This window comes from Canis lupus, chromosome 18, assembly GCF_048164855.1.
Source record: "Canis lupus baileyi chromosome 18, mCanLup2.hap1, whole genome shotgun sequence".
NCBI classification, from domain to species: Eukaryota; Metazoa; Chordata; class Mammalia; order Carnivora; family Canidae; genus Canis; species Canis lupus.
Window position 1 is genome coordinate 12,298,904 of NC_132855.1, and position 15,963 is coordinate 12,314,866.

General features: G+C 41.0%; 1 protein-coding gene across 2 annotated transcripts in view; it reads left to right on the forward strand.

Annotated features, from left to right (window-relative positions):
• The window catches only part of THAP5 (THAP domain containing 5), a 145,440-nt gene extending 140,421 nt beyond the window's left edge, over nucleotides 1-5,019 (forward strand). The window contains exons 5-6 of one of the 2 annotated variants that reach the window (XR_012010653.1): nucleotides 4,279-4,479; nucleotides 4,792-5,019. The gene's annotated coding sequence lies outside the window, so the exon portion shown is untranslated. The remainder of the gene's footprint in view (nucleotides 1-4,278; nucleotides 4,480-4,791) is intronic. The other variant, XR_012010654.1, reaches the window with a different exon arrangement.
• Nucleotides 5,020-15,963: the final 10,944 nt, after the last annotated feature.

Below are 15,963 nucleotides of genomic sequence, written 5' to 3' on the forward strand. Positions count from 1 at the left end.
CAAAAAGGTCTCTTCAACAATTGAGAGAACTCTCAGTGCAGTAAAATTCCCTGTAGGCTTCTTCAAAGAAATACATTGCTGGGACTCCTTTTGCCCCATTGATTATTCCTTACTCACTGGTTTCTGTAATTCAGAGAAATATTCTGCTGCCTTTGAGCCTCCTGTGGAATAAGGATCATCAACAGGAGAGATATCACCTAATCTCAACCATAGAAAGACTCCCGCAGGGACCAAGGAACACAGGTAGAGAATTTCATTCTCTTGGCATCTCGGCTCCTATGCAAACAGGGGTTGCTGGGAAAAGCTTTACCCCACCTAACAGAATTGCTGTAAAGTAATTGCTAATGACTTTCCAACGACTATTGCTCAATGCAGAGCACCTGCAGCCACCTGACACAGCACAAATCCTGACATTTTGGCAGCATTTCTTTGTCTTACATAAATCATCTCATTTTCACAAGCAACTGGAGCTGCCAAAAGCCCCAGTGAACAAACACAGCCTGGCAGATGTCACGATGGGACCAAGAATACAAGGTCCTGGAGAGGGGACCGGCAGGCTTACACACCTCCTTAGGTCCCAGGAGACAGAGAGAAGGCAACAGACACCAACTGACCTGCATGTTAATGTCTCCAAAGTACAGAGAATAGAACATGGGAGACACAGGAGGAAATGCTGGTTTGGAAGTGTTTTAAAGGGAAACAACACACTTCTCACCACTAACCACTAAGGAGATTTTCAGATTATTCAATGGCAAAGGCAGTCTATAAATAAGGCACAAGCACGTAAAACATGTTTTTAGCTGGAATGAGCAATCCAGGGCTATTTTGAATGCTTCACATAATAGAAATATTTATATTTAAATGGAAGGCAGAAAAATGGTTAATTGGATTATTTTAAAAGAAGGACCATTGGGGATCCCTGGGTGGCTCAGCGATTTAGCGCCTGCCTTTGGCCCAGGGTGTGATCCTGGAGTCCTAGGATTGAGTCCCACGTTGGGCTCCCTGCATGGAGCCTGCTTCTCCCTCTGCCTATGTCTCTGCCTCTCTCTCTGTGTGTCTCTCATGAATAAATAAATAAAATCTTAAAAAATAAAAGAAGGACCATTAAAACATATTTTCACAATAATTGGCAGCATCTTTCCCAGGGACACCTGTGTCTTCAGGAGTCCCTCAGGGGGTTTGGAAAATCACCCATCTGCAGTGGGAACTTCTTGGATACATCCTTTACACTGCCACCATGCCACCATGAGCTTTTCAAAATATAGAACTCTTCACATTAACCTCTTACTTAAAAGCCAACAGTTGGGGATCCCTGGGTGGCTGGGCGGTTTACCGCCTGCCTTCGGCCCAGGGCGTGATGCTGGAGTCCCAGGATCGAGTCCCGCGTCGGTCTCCCTGTGTGGAGCCTACTTCTCCCTCTGCCTGTGTTTCTGCCTCTCTCTCTCTATCACGAATAAATAAATAAAATATTTTTAAAAATAAATAAAAGCCAACAGTTGATCCTTTTTTGCCTTATAATTGCAATCTAAAATCATCAGCATGGACCACAAGTTTCTTCATAATGTCCTCCTGCCTATCCCTCTGCCATCATCTCCTACCCTTGGATATCACCCTATACTATCAGTATCCCAAACTACTTGCTCTCTTTACCTCTACAAGTTCACTCACATGTACTATTTCCTCCTGTACTCTATTGAATGAATTATGACTCATTCTTCAAAATATGGTTCAAATTTATCCTTCTTTTCAAAACTCTCTGATGCCTCTAGGCAGTGTTACTTGCTCTCTCCTCTAAACCCTCAGGATGCTCCATTCTTCCCTCTGATGTAAGGTTAGTATTTGGTATGGCGACTATTCGTTAGGATGTATTGATAAATGTTGAGATGGTATTCCCAGGGGGCAGATACCGTTCTTATTCCTCTTTGAATCTCTTTGATACCCTCTATGCTGAGCATATCATCTGTTGGCCTAGACAGATATTTTCCTATTAAAATATGTGGAAACAAACAAATGAAAAACACAAGGTGATTAACAAAATATACAGAAGCATATGGAAAAGGTAATGTTCCTGAAAACTTAGAAGAGCATACATATAAAAATGTATTTCAATAACCAAAGAGGAAAGAAAGAAGGAAGGAAGAGAAAGGAAAATTTTAGAAGGCATTGGCTTGGTGTTTTCAAAAAAACATAGAGAACATGACCTCCAGAAAATAGGATCAGGGAACTAACTATAAGGACAATAGAGTTGAGATGAAATAATAGATATGGGAAGAACTTGAGGAACTGAAAGAAAAAGTATATAAAAAAGGAAGAGATTACAAAATGCAAAAGCAAACCTGAGACTGAATTAGTGCCATAAACAGCTTTTTCTCATAGTTCATCTATGCCCACCTGGTACATAAGATCCTGGCTCCTTCCTCTGGCTTGGTCTACACTACAGAAGTCCCAACGGATCTTCTGACTTAGCCCCCTCTTGTTATGAATCTCTACTATCTGGGGAATCTCAATTGAGGTGAGGGACATGTAACTAGGATTCTCAGGTAGGTAATTAGCTGCATCTTGGTCACTTTTGATAAAAGGCATCAAAGTGAGAGAAAAGAAAAACAAAAATAAAAATAGTTGTAAAAATAAGAATAGAGATAAGGATTCATTATCTTTACAAAATTAGTATTTTGCTTTTTTAAAGACAGTAACTTATATATCTGACTCCAAAACAAAGTCAACAAAAGCAAAAAGAAACAAGTGGGGCTATATCAAACTAAAAAGCTTCTTTCTGCACAAAAAAAAGGAAATCATAAAGAAAAAAGAAAAATTTGCCCATCAAATGGAAGAAAGTACTTGCAAATCATATATCTGATAAAGTGTCAATATCTAAAATGTATGAAAATATATAAAGAACTCCTAGAAATCAATGGTAAAGGTCCCAAACAATATGACTAAAAAATGGGCAGAGGATCTGAATAGACCTTTTTCCAAAGAAGACATATAGATGACCAATAGATATATGAAAAGATGGTCAACATCACCAATTGTCAGGAAATTGTGAATCAAAACCACAGTTAGGTATCACCTCACACCTGTAGGAATGGTTATTATCAAAAAGAGAAGAAGAAATAAGTGTTGGCAAGGATGTAGAGAAAAGAGAACCCTTGTGCATTATTAATGGGAAACCAAATTGGTACACCCACCATGGAAGTTCCTCAAAAAATTAAAAATAGACCTACCATATGATCTAGCAATTCTACTTCTGGGTATTTATCTGAAGAAAACGAAAACACTAATTCAAAAAGATATTTTTACTTCCATGTTTATTGTAGCTATTTTTAATAGTCAAGATAAGGAAACAACATAAGTGTCTATTGATGGATACATGGATAAAGAGTTTATATATATATGTGTGTGTGTGTGTGTGTGTGTGTGTGTATGAATTTCTATACACACATGCAACAGAATACTACTCAGCCATAAGAAATAATGAAATTTTGCCATTTGCAACAACGTGGATGGACCTTGAGAGTGCTATGCTAAATGAAATAAGTCAGACAGAAAAAGACAAATATCATATGATCTCACACATATGTGGATCTAAAAACAAAAAAAATAAAGAAACAAAAAAAACCAAGCTCCTAGACATGGAAAGATCCCCACTGGAGGCAAAGGGCGGGAGTGAGTGAAATGAATGAAGAGGGTCAAAAGGTACAAACTTCCAGTTATAAAATATTTTGTGGGGATGTAATGCATAGCATGGTGACTATGGTTAATAATACTGTATTGTATATTTGAAAGTTGCTAAGGGAGTAGACCTTAAAAGTCCCCATCATAAGAGAAAAAAACTGTAACTGTGAATGAAGATGGATGTTAACTAGACTTATTACTGTGATCATTTTGTAATATATACAAATATTGCATCATTATGTTGTATGCCCAAAACTAGTATAATATATATGTCAATTATACTTGAATAAAAATTATAATAAATATTATATTACATTTTAATGACAAACAACAGAGAATTTGGAAAATACCCCAAAAACAAGTATTCAAAATAAGCAAAAGCTATCCCCAAATTACCACTGACGTTGTATTCTACAGTTTCCCCCCAAATTTTCCATGATAATATGTAAAATATTATAGTTATCCTACACTTATATTCATATCCTACATCATTTTCTTAAGTCCCTGTTGAAAATATCCTACTAGAGTAAATAAATCTAGCTGCTATAAGAGATAAACCCAGAAATCTGCATCTAAAATGATAAAAGTGTATTACCTCCTCAGATCTCAGACCACTGCAGACAGCAGAGCTGTTCCACTTGTCACACCAAGGCTCTTTTCAGCTTGTGATGCTAGGAGCTCAGAGGCAACATCTTCAATAAGCCTCCAAGGCCACTGTGGATGAGCTCCTGAGAGGACAGGCCTGGAAGGAATGTGCGTGCATCACTTCTGCTGATGTTCATGGACTCGATTTCAGTCACAGAGGTAAGAGTATGACTCCAAAAACAAAGGTGACAAAAAGGAGTAAGGATAGAAAATTTAGCTGCATGCCCAACATAAAAGGAGACACACAGAGATTGGTGAGCAGTAGCAGTCTTTGCGTTGTGTGGTAGTTTGAAAATATGTCCACCAATTATCTGGTACTCCTCCCTTCAAAAGGTAGAGCCCGATTCCCCTACTTTTCAGTGTAGGGTTAAGTTCTAACAAAGAGATGCAGTGGTGTATGACTTCTGAGATTAGGACCTAAGAGGCACTGCAGCTTTCTCCTTGCTCACTCACTCTTCTCTCTTGAACCAGTTACTCTAAAGGAATGCCAGCTGCCATGTCAAGATGACACTCAATTCAACAGCCCTATAGAGAGGTTGAAGTGATACGGATTTAGAACTCCTCTCAACAGCTAACAACAACTGAGGCAGACTTCCTTTTACCAGCCATGTGAGAGGGCCATCTTGGAATTCATCTTCCAGCCCCAGCCCAGCCTTCAGATGATTGTAGCCCTAGCCAACATTATGACTGCAACCTCATAAGAGATCCAAACTAGAAACACCTAGCTAAGCTACTTAGATTTTGACCCACAAAGTCCATGTGACACAATAAATGTTTAATATTTTAAGTCACTAAATTTTAGAATAATTTGTTATGTAGCAATAGATAATTAATACAACATAGATCAACACACACAGCGTAAGCCTAGGCAAAGTGCCATCTTTTATTTTTTAATTTTTATTTATTTATGATAGTCACACAGAGAGAGAGAGAGGCAGAGACATAGGCAGAGGGAGAAGCAGGCTCCATGCACCAGGAGCCCAACGTGGGATTCGATCCTGGGTCTCCAGGATCGCGCCCTGGGCCAAAGGCAGGCGCCAAACCGCTGCGCCACCCAGGGATCCCGGCAAAGTGCCATCTTATCACTAAGCAGGACTTTGGCCCAGACCCAATATTGAACCCTTAATGGAAGCTCAGTGACTCACTTCTTAAATGTGGCAGCTATGAGAGTAAGGGGCAAAGCTGACAAAGACACTTCCTCCATGCATTTCCCTTTGGCCCAAACTCCTATTCTGACCCTCAAATCATTGCCACTCAAACAGCCAGGTGAAGCCATTCCAAGGGGAATCAGGCCAAAGAAAATCAAGGAAGAGGTAAGTAGAATTTGAATCTGATCAATAGGTTCCTGGAGGTAGGAGGAGGCATCCCCTTACCCCTTTTTCAGAAGTAGTGCCAGGAGAAAGGAGAGCAAATTTGCACAGAGGGGAAGAAAACACAGAAAACTTTCCATTCTGACCTGGAATCAAAACTTCTTCCCTTGTTTCTCAAAATTCTCAACATCTAAGTGCTGGGAGTCATTAAATACCCTGTACACAGATCCATTCACATTAGAATCCCTCTGACATGGGATGAGGTGGGTTAATGCAGAGGAGTTTTATGCTCTCCCTAGAGGCCAAATGGTGTTATTTCATGGCCTCCTTCACTGCTTTCTGATAATAAAGGCTGGAGTCTGGCTCAATTCCATGGAAGAATAACAATTTCTAACAATAGTCTGTCTTCTCAAGTTCATTTTCACTTAATAACATCATACTCTAGCACATAGTTACTCAAACAAATAATCTACAAAGTGTTTCCAAATGGAGACCCTGCTAAAACTGCCTTTAATGGACAGAGTACTTAGTACATTAATTGTTTATATACAGCAACAAACATTAATTTCATGAGTTTGTTAATGTCTACAATTTTTAAGTGATTTTTTAAACAAATTAAAACTGTCCCCTTTCATTGAATTATCACTAATTACTTCCAACTTGACAGATAGCTCATATTATGCCTTGAGTAAATTATCAACAAATTCCGAACTTAGCTCAAATTAAAGAAATATTTTACCAGCAATAGCAATTTGCCTATTGTCCAGCAGTCAATTTTATCCTTTGTTTAAAAGACTAACTTGCATGGGGCATCTGGGTGGCTCAGTTGGTAAGCGTCCGACTCTTGATTTCAGCTCAGGTCATGATCTCAGGGTTATGAGATCTAGCCCCGTGTTGGGCTTTGTGCTCAGTATGGAGTCTTCTTGGGATCCATTCTCTCTCTCTCTCTGCCTCTCCCCTTCCTCCTGCCACTCACACTTGCTCTCTCTCTCGCTCTCTCTAACAAAAAAAAAAAAGACTAACTTGTGTGATAGCCCCTTTCCTACATGGATAGAAATAGGCACATAGGTAGATGAAGTGAAAGGAAAAGAATGAGAAAGAGATGCATACACAGAAATAGAAGGTACATCTGAAACACACAGGAGACAAAGAAATCATGATTACTGGGCAGAAAGCACAACACCCTAGAGTCTGAGACCTGGTTCTATTTTCACCCAAAGCAAGTAACTGAAACCACTCTCAAGTCCATGCCCTTATCTCTGATAGGGAACACCACCACCCTGTCCTTCCTGAGGTGTTGAAATTCTTAATATTGGTGCCGGAGCTCTGAAAGAACCATCCAGAGTGTGAGAGATCATGGGGATGAAGACAACAATGGCTCATGTGGCCACCACCTCCAGTTCCTAACTGTCCAATTTCCAAATTGCTTTTGGTGCTCTGATGGGAGTAGAGGTAGCTTCTTGCCAGGATTCCAGGAGGTTTAGTTCCTGTGAAGCCCCCCTCTCAGGAACTATAGGCCCAATCTTTAGAGAATGAGCCAGAGAATATTTGCATCAACGTTCATTTATATCATGCTCCAACACTTTGTTCTTGCCTACCCCAAACTTTTACTTCCAGAATGGACCCAAACTTTTGCTAAAATAAAAATTAACTATAAAGGACTTTAGTCGGAGCACACAACAGCCAAGACCCAAACTATGAATAGATTCCTAAACTCAAACCACCAAAAGAACAAATTTATTCACTCTTTGTCCTCCCTCCTCACATCTGTGATGTTGGAATGACCTTTGCTGACCTTTGTCCTCCCTCCAGGACTAATTTTCATCATAGTATCCAAAGGCCTTACTGAAAGCCACCAGATTCTCATTACTTTACAACCTCCGCTTCCACCCTGAGTTGCCAAGACTAGCACGCAGTTAATTTCCCCAAGGACATCCCCTCCCACCTCCCCAAACACATGACTGTGCAAAAAGAGCAAGTTCCCTGCCCATTTATCCCATCATATCCTCTGCTAACCTGTGGCATGGCATTTTGGTCAAAGCATCATTGAATGAATCATAAATGGTGAAAGAGGATCCCCACTTCACAAATAGTTTCAACATGGGTGGCACCTTACCTTAGTGGATTTGTTAACTGCTTTTTCAGGTTCTGGAATCATGGCAACCTTTAGCAGCTAGCATAGAGCTCAAGAAAAACTAGCCGAGAAACCATTAATGGGATATAAAATGGCAAATACGCCCTAGGCTGATGGAGGAGAACGCAAGTATGTAATCTTAATCAAATGGTTCATGGGCACCTCTAGGTCTTGTCAGGATGCCTATCACCATTGCAACTGCATCATGATCGTTGCAACTGTTTGTGTGGACAAAATAAGATTTTCTTTGGCCAAAAAAAAAAAAATAATACTCAGAGATGACCGATTTCTGTTAATCCAGTCTGAAATTTAGGGGAGCAAGGGAATTCCAAAAAACGATTTTGTCACCTCTAAGCAACTGAATGAACATACTAGTCACTCTAAGATACATTTCCACAAGCCCACAAAGTGCCATCCTCTTTGGCTTGGTGTCTTCAGTCCCACCAGAAAAGCCTCCTGAGAATCCATACCCATGTGTTTACTCTAGATCTTCATACCTGTGCCTCCCTCAGTGGACACCAGAAAATATATTTATTGGAAGCCACCTCAAAATTCGGCAGCTTATAATAGTTTGGAGAAGCCTGACTTCAGTCCAGTGTTGCCATGACTTTTGTGACTTCTTTTTTTTTTTTTTTTTTTTTTTTTTTGGTGTTCAATTTACTAACATACAGAATAACCCCCAGTGCCCGTCACCCATTCACTCCCACCCCCCGCCCTCCTCCCCTTCCAACACCCCTAGTTCGTTTCCCAGAGTTAGCAGTCTTTACGTTCTGTCTCCCTTTCTGATATTTCCCACACATTTCTTCCCCCTTCCCTTATATTCCCTTTCACTATTATTTATATTCCCCAAATGAATGAGAACATATAATGTTTGTCCTTCTCCGAGACTTTTGTGACTTCTTAAAAAAGATTTATTGTGATGCCTGGGTCACTCCATGATGGAGTGTCTGCCTTCGGCTCAGGGCATGATCCCCAATCATCCCTGTGAGGGATCCCCATGATCCCTGTGAGGAGCCTGCTTCTCCCTCTGCCTGTGTCTCTACCTCTCTCTCTCTCTCTGTGTCTCTCATGAATAAACAAATAAAATCTTTTAAAAAATGATTTATTTATTTGAGAGCGAGAGAGTGGGGAGGAGGGGCAGAGGGAGAGGGAGAGAGAGACACTCCAAGCAGACTCTATGCTACATGTGGAGCTCAACTCAGAGCTTGATCTCACAACCTTGAGAGCATGACTTGAGCCAAAACCAAAAGTCAGACACTTAACCAACTTAACCACCCAGGTGCCCCTTGTGACTTTTTATTTCCATTGCCACTACTGCCACCACAGACAAGGGATTACGAGAAATCAGATCAATTACTGTCACACCAAATGGTGGGACTGAATAATTTTGAGGGCCCCAGGGGAGTAAATGTGTCATATTTTAAAATCAGGTTGGGAATAGGACCTTGGTCATTTTCTTGTCCTAAGTAAGAGTCAGCTCTCAGCTTCTGGACTCTGGCTCAGATTCATGATCAAAGTCTTGGGTTCTGTGGCCTTGAGCTTTCTCCACCTTCACTGCTTTCCTCCAAACAGTATGACAGTCTTCCCGGGGCCTTCCCAACAATACAGGTTGCACACGTACAACCAGGGAGTGGGAGGGTAGGTCCCTGGGGAGGACCCTGGGTAAATGCCCAGCCTTGCCATGCTGGGTGGGACAGTCCTAAGGCATGTTCTACAGTTTCTCAGAGAGTTCCTAGAAAGCTGGAGTCCCCATTGTGTCCTGCAGCCCCCTTGTCCACATCCCCTTTGTTGGCTTTCTCCTTCTCTGCCTCATTGCACTCCCTGCTTCCACTTCCTGGGGTAACCTCCCAGTAAGCCCCCCTGCACCTAAGTTCTTACCTGAGTGTCTGCTTCAGGATGCTCTGAAGAAAATGAAGACGTTCTTGTTTCTCTTTCTATTCCTAAACTGTGCTGGAAACTCACCTTCTGAGGGGCAAAGCTTGGGGTACTGGATGGGTGTGTGAGTCATGGGGAGTGTGCGTGTCAGGAAGACACCAAAGAATGCTTGAGGACATAAGCTGGAGCAGCTGGCGCAATGCCTGGCTAACGTCGACAGATTCTGTGATGACATTTATCAGAGAAGGTAGGCAGAAATGTTGTCCTTGCTCCATGTTCCTGTATGGAAACTCCCCAGGGTGCTCCGGGGGCCGAATGCCAACAATGACTGTGGCTTACTGGGCCCTCACCTTGTGCCTGCATAGGGAAGAGCACTGGGCAGGATCTCAGTCTGGCAGAACTAGAAAATTCCCCCAAAACCCCCATCCCCACTGCCAGCATCAGCAGTGAGAAGGATAGTCTATTTTCTTGTTGTTGTTGTTTTTTTTAAAACAGATTTACAAGATGAGAACATTGCTTCTCCAGCAAATGCACAAGCTTGTCAAGCAAACAAGAACATCAGCAGCGAGAGCATTAGAAATGCAGCAGATAATAAAAACGCTGTGGCTTTCAGTGGGACTTGAAACCCTTACAAAGAGAGAACCCAACACACAGAATCTAGGTGCTGAGAGTCCCGCGTCGAGGGCATCAGAGCTGAGCGAGGGGTGACGCCGCAGAATCCATGAGCCGTGCCCACTATTCCAACATGCCAGTGACCAGGTGTTAACCCTAGAAAGCCACTCTTAAGTTAGAGTGTTTCAGACAAAAGGAAAGATCATAGAAGATACCTGGAGTTCGGGGATCCCTGGGTGGCTCAGCTGTTTGGCGCCTGCCTTGGGCCCAGGGCACGATCCTGGAGTCCCGGGATCGAGTCCCATGTCAGGCTCCTGGCATGGAGCCTGCTTCTCCCTCCTCCTGTGTCTCTGCCTCTCTCTCTCTCTCTCTCTCTCTCTGTCTATCATAAATAAATAAATAAATCTTAAAAAAAAAAAAGATACCTGGAGTTCAAGGCCTCCAAAGTCAAACGTACTAAAATTAATGGATGGGTGACCGACGCATGTGTGAGAAAACAGAGAGAAAGGGACATGGTCTTTATCCCTGGGGAATTTCTTCATGTTGTAAAAGATGAGTAACCAGGCTAGAGGAAACTGGTTAGAGAAATTAAAATATCAATGCGGTGCAACTTTAGAGTCAGAAAAACCCAGACTCAAACCAGCCTCTGCCACATAGCAGCTGTGTTCCTTGTTCAGTTTACTTGCTTGGGGCTGCTTTTGAGCTAGAGCTGGACCGGTGAGGCACTCACCAGGCTTTGCTGCACTGCTCCCTCATCCACCTGCTGCTTTGTCTATGTTAACTCCTTGCCTCCTTCGTGTGCTTTCCAGATGCTATGATGCACTCTTTTACTTTCCTCTCTCCTCTTTATAGCCTAGATGTGCTTTTCCTATTTCATTATGAGTTTAACAAATCAACACCAGATCTCTAAAGGACGAATACTACACGAGGTACCTAGAGTAGCCAAATTCTTTAGAGACAGAAATGTAAGTGGCCGTCGCCAGGGCTGGGGGACAGGAGGAGTGGAGGGGCTCATGGGTAATGGGTGTAGGATTTCAGTTTGGCAAGATGAAACAAGTTCTGGTGATGGATGGTGGTGGTGGAGCTGACTGTACTTAATACCACTGAACTGTACACGTATATTGGGTGAAAAGGGTAGACTTTGTGTTATGTATGTCTTATCATAATTTTATAACTAGTAAAAGAAAAGAAATAAACACCCCATTCACTCCCATATTTATCTCCAAGGTTCACCAGAATGGAGATATTTATCACATCCAGACCCGCCTTAGCATTGTTTTCTGGGAGGAATCAAACAGGAGAAATGCACACCTTCCCCCCTCCCCCTGTCCCCCTGCACAAGAAGGATATATATGCACCACCCAGCAGAGGGCAGAAGAGAGTCAAGGTGGCATTTTCCCCTGACTTTTGGTTTTGTGACCATTCTTACATCTTCTGTAATTTACAGTCTTAATTAAATGCCATCCTTAAAAGTGAACGTCTTTCTAGGACAACCACATTAGAGGACAGAGGATAAACAACTCTCCCACTGCGTATCTTGGTTATATTAGGCCACCATTTAAATTATCACATGAAAATATTTGCTCCGTGCTGGGTTTTCTGGCATTAACAGGATTTCAACTTGACTAGTCTTTTTTGTTTTATTTGAGTTGTATATCATTTACCCACATCATTTTACAAAGTACTCAATGAATACCTATATGGATGTTGCCACAAAAGGGCACTTAGTACTGCTCTAAATCTCAGCAGAAACCCTATTGAAACACTATTGTAAAACTGATGGGTTTGGGGTTTTTAGGTGTTTTCCTTCCACCCAGCCGAGCTACATTGCCATAACCAAATATCATAAAGATGCTACATTGCCAAACATCAAAAAAAAAAAAAAAAAAAAAAGGAAAATATCTTTCCTTCCCTTGGTTTCCCACAACATATTTTCCAGTTATCCTTTATGCACTATAATTACCTGGAGGAGTTTGCTTTTTGGCTTAAAAGCCTATTGCCGTTTTATTATTTTAGAACACCAAGGGAAACATTTTCAAGGAAGGGAGCAGCATTTTCATGACAAGGGTTTTCTCTTCTCACTTGAAGGAAGCCAGACCCTTTGCTGCCACATGTAAGGCTGCGGATTGTTTTCTGACTTCTTGTTTCAAACAGCCTGAAAGCAGCATGGATGACATATGGATTTGCAAGGACAGTTCTGTTTAATGGCAATGAGCATCAGCTCTCTTCGCCTTTTCCCTTGGCTGCTGCTAGGCATCATGTTAAAACAGTGGCGGCAGCAGTATCTGCCCAGGCAGTTCTGGTTCTTCCATTTATTCAAATAATTTGGATGCAGATAGTCTTTCTCTTGCAAGCATCGAATATGATTCAAGTTTCAAATATGCATTATTATTTCACCTGCCTTGAAATGGGAATTGTAAGCACTCTGATAAATGATTTGAAAGACTGTCTAATTTCCGTAACTACCTCTGTCAGCTGTTAACTTACAATTCCGTGATATCTAAAACATTCTGAAATTCCTCTGTGCATATCCCTGAGCGAGCTGACAGCCACATGTCCCCTGTATCTATTCTTCCAGAAAGAAAGGGAAAGAAAGAAAGAAAGAAAGAAAGAAAGAAAGAAAGAAAGAAAGAAAGAAAGAAAGAAAGAAAACTATGTTTCTTTTTCTCTGGCAGTGGAAAAATACTGATCTCAATGAGTCCAGCGTGTGTGAACAATGAGTCTTTTTCCATAGAATTGAAATAATGGGGGAGTCCATCACAATGCACACTAGGTTGGTCTCAATTAATTTAATTTCTGTCTCCAGAATGCTCTCTTTTCCTTTCTCAGGGTCGAGGTGAGGGAAGAATGGGAGGGAACAAAGATGGAAAGCTGAGAGATAAAAAAGAACAACTAAATGACTTGGGAGCCCAGTGTTGTTTGAAAGGCTGAAAACCCTCTGAGTTGATGAACCATGTGTTGTATGTTATGTGAGTATTTGTTGCAACATGAAGATAGCTTGGGGTCATCTCTAAGCTCACCCTGCTATACATGGTGATCTGTTGATTTATTATAAGCTTCAGGAAAGCCAGGTTTCAAGAGGAGCCCCACCACATTCAGGAGCTCCTCAAGAGTCACTTTCATACCCCTAAATCCAGAATTTCCATGAGGACACTCTAAACAAACTGTATAGACTAAATAAACATCATTGTAGGGAAGGGAGGGCTCCAAATTGGAAATCATGGTGACACATACATTGGCAGGAGTTGCATGCTACAGTAAATTAAAATGTAAACAGCTTTCCTTGATAGAAAATCCCATATGGAAAATGGAATCCAGCTGTAGACTATAGATCACATAAAATGCCATGTCTCTGCACTGAATGATAAAGCTGAAGAAGACAGTACAGGGGTGCTGGTGTTTATCCCAGTCTGCACAATAGAGGGTGAGCTCGATGTGTTGAACTTCATTATAAAAGGTGGATGCGCAGTTCCCCAGAGGCACATTCCACCTGGCTCAGGTTTACAAGCCAGAATTTGTTTCCTTGGTTTCCAGGGTAGAGATGCCGGCTTCTGACAAGGGGTGTGAGAAAGCATCTGAATCCATAATGGGTGTTCCCTATATGCCAGACACCAGAAGAGCTTAATTAAAAACTTGAAGAGAAAAACAGAAAGACTACAGAAAATGATTTAACAAGTACTGTTCCGGATTAACATATGTCAATATTTTGTCCTACTTGTTTCAGATCTTTGTGCATTTGTACAAAAGATGTAAAGTATTCCAGGCAAAATGGCTCCTCTCCTGAGTCCCATTCCTCTCCCTGGAGCAGGGAAGCCACCACACTGCATTTGGTGAGTATCTTTCTCCTGTGGGTTATGTTACCACATTATCTCATTCAACCCTTCCAGCAACTATTTGAAAAGGATATTATCCCCATGTTACAGATGAGGACACCGAGACCCCAGGAGATCAGTATTTGTCTGTGGTCACACAGCAAGTAGGTAAAAGAGTTGGTCTCAAACCCAGTTTGCTCTTATTCAAAATTTGTGCCCTTTTTACTGCATCCCACATCTGGAAGAGCTGGTCTTCTTTCTCATGCCACCTGAAAACTGCAGGGATTCCTCCCAGTTGAGTCATTTCACCTCTGTGAATCTTGATTCATGGGCTTTACTTTCTGATTCCTCAATAAATAATTTTTAGATTTTTGCCTTTTTGGTTTGTAAAGCCCAAACATGAATCCAACCAGGAAGGGATAAAATGGGAGAATTACACTATCTTATTATATGCATTTGAGCATCCTGTCTGTTTTTAAATATACCACTGGGTCCTGATTACTGACCTGAGGACCGACAGTGTATCTCATATATCACTAGTCCCATACCATGAGGGGAACTATCTGTAAAGTGTTTTTTAAAACCCCTCCATGGGTACTTATAATTTGTTTTATAGCTGTAACATGCAAAAAAAAAGACTCCCAGACAAAGGTCGGACAAAAGCAAAGTACAACTTAGATTTCATAGTGGCTACTATACAAATTGAAAAAAATGCTTTTGCGATTTGGTAATGATGTATCATGAACCACATATCCATATCCATAATCCAACATATCCATAATGTTGGACTCTAAGAACTACATTCTGAGAATCTCTCGGAAAGAAGTAACCCAAATAGTGGGGAAGGCAACATTCAAAACACTTCCTAGTTCTGTTATTTATTGAAGTCTGGAAGTGACCTAATGCTCAACAAATCTTGTTAGATGTACCATAGAAGAACCCGTGGATTGAATATTCTCTTTAAATTGATAATTTTGAAGAAAAGCAAGGTGCCTCACTCTGCTAATTAGCTGTGTTATATTTGCCAAACTGGCTAATCATTCTGATTTTTAAACTTTTCATTTGCAATATACAAAATACTGACATCTGCCTTAAAGATATGAGAAAATTGGATGGACTGAAACATGAAATAATTTATCCCACTTACTGGCACCAGATAGTACTCAATAAATTGTATCTAATAGAATGATTATCTATGAAAAAGGTATAGATATTTGCAATTACTACAAAGTAAGTCAATAAAAGGGACTGCATTCAAATATGTAAAAAAGATAAACTATGTTACACGCTTTGTATTACAATAAAAAAATTAGAAGTATTTGATTTGGGGTAATGGTGTAGGAAAGGAAACAACCTTCATGTCTTAGAGGCCTACAAATTAAATATAAACTTACAGGTTAACAGGGAAACAACCAAAACTTATTTATACGCATATGGGAATACACAAAATAAGTGGCTTTCTGAACAGAAAAGATGGGAGTTATATACCTAACTTAGTGTGGGGAGGGGAGGAGAAGAAAAAGGCTTCTACAGGAGGAACAAATGGCTTTCTAGGAGAACGAATAAGAAAGTGTGTGATAATGTTTATGCAAGTCAGACTGGTCTTAACTTTTTTCTCTATGGTCATAAAAATCCCCCCAGAGATCCCTGGTTGGCTCAGCGGTTTAGCCCCTGCCTTCGGCCCAGGGCTGATCCCATGATCTCTCATGAATAAAAAAACAAAATGTCTAAAAAACAAAAATCCCCCAGAGAGGGGATTCTTGGCAGCCCCACTTCCAAAATTTCTGTAAAGGAAACTTTTTGCTGCTTCATTAAATCTCAAATGTCTTTGCGCTCAAATAATCTTTATATTAATTCTGGAGGGCCTCAGTGAGTCTCCACATTGGCATTAAAATACTTT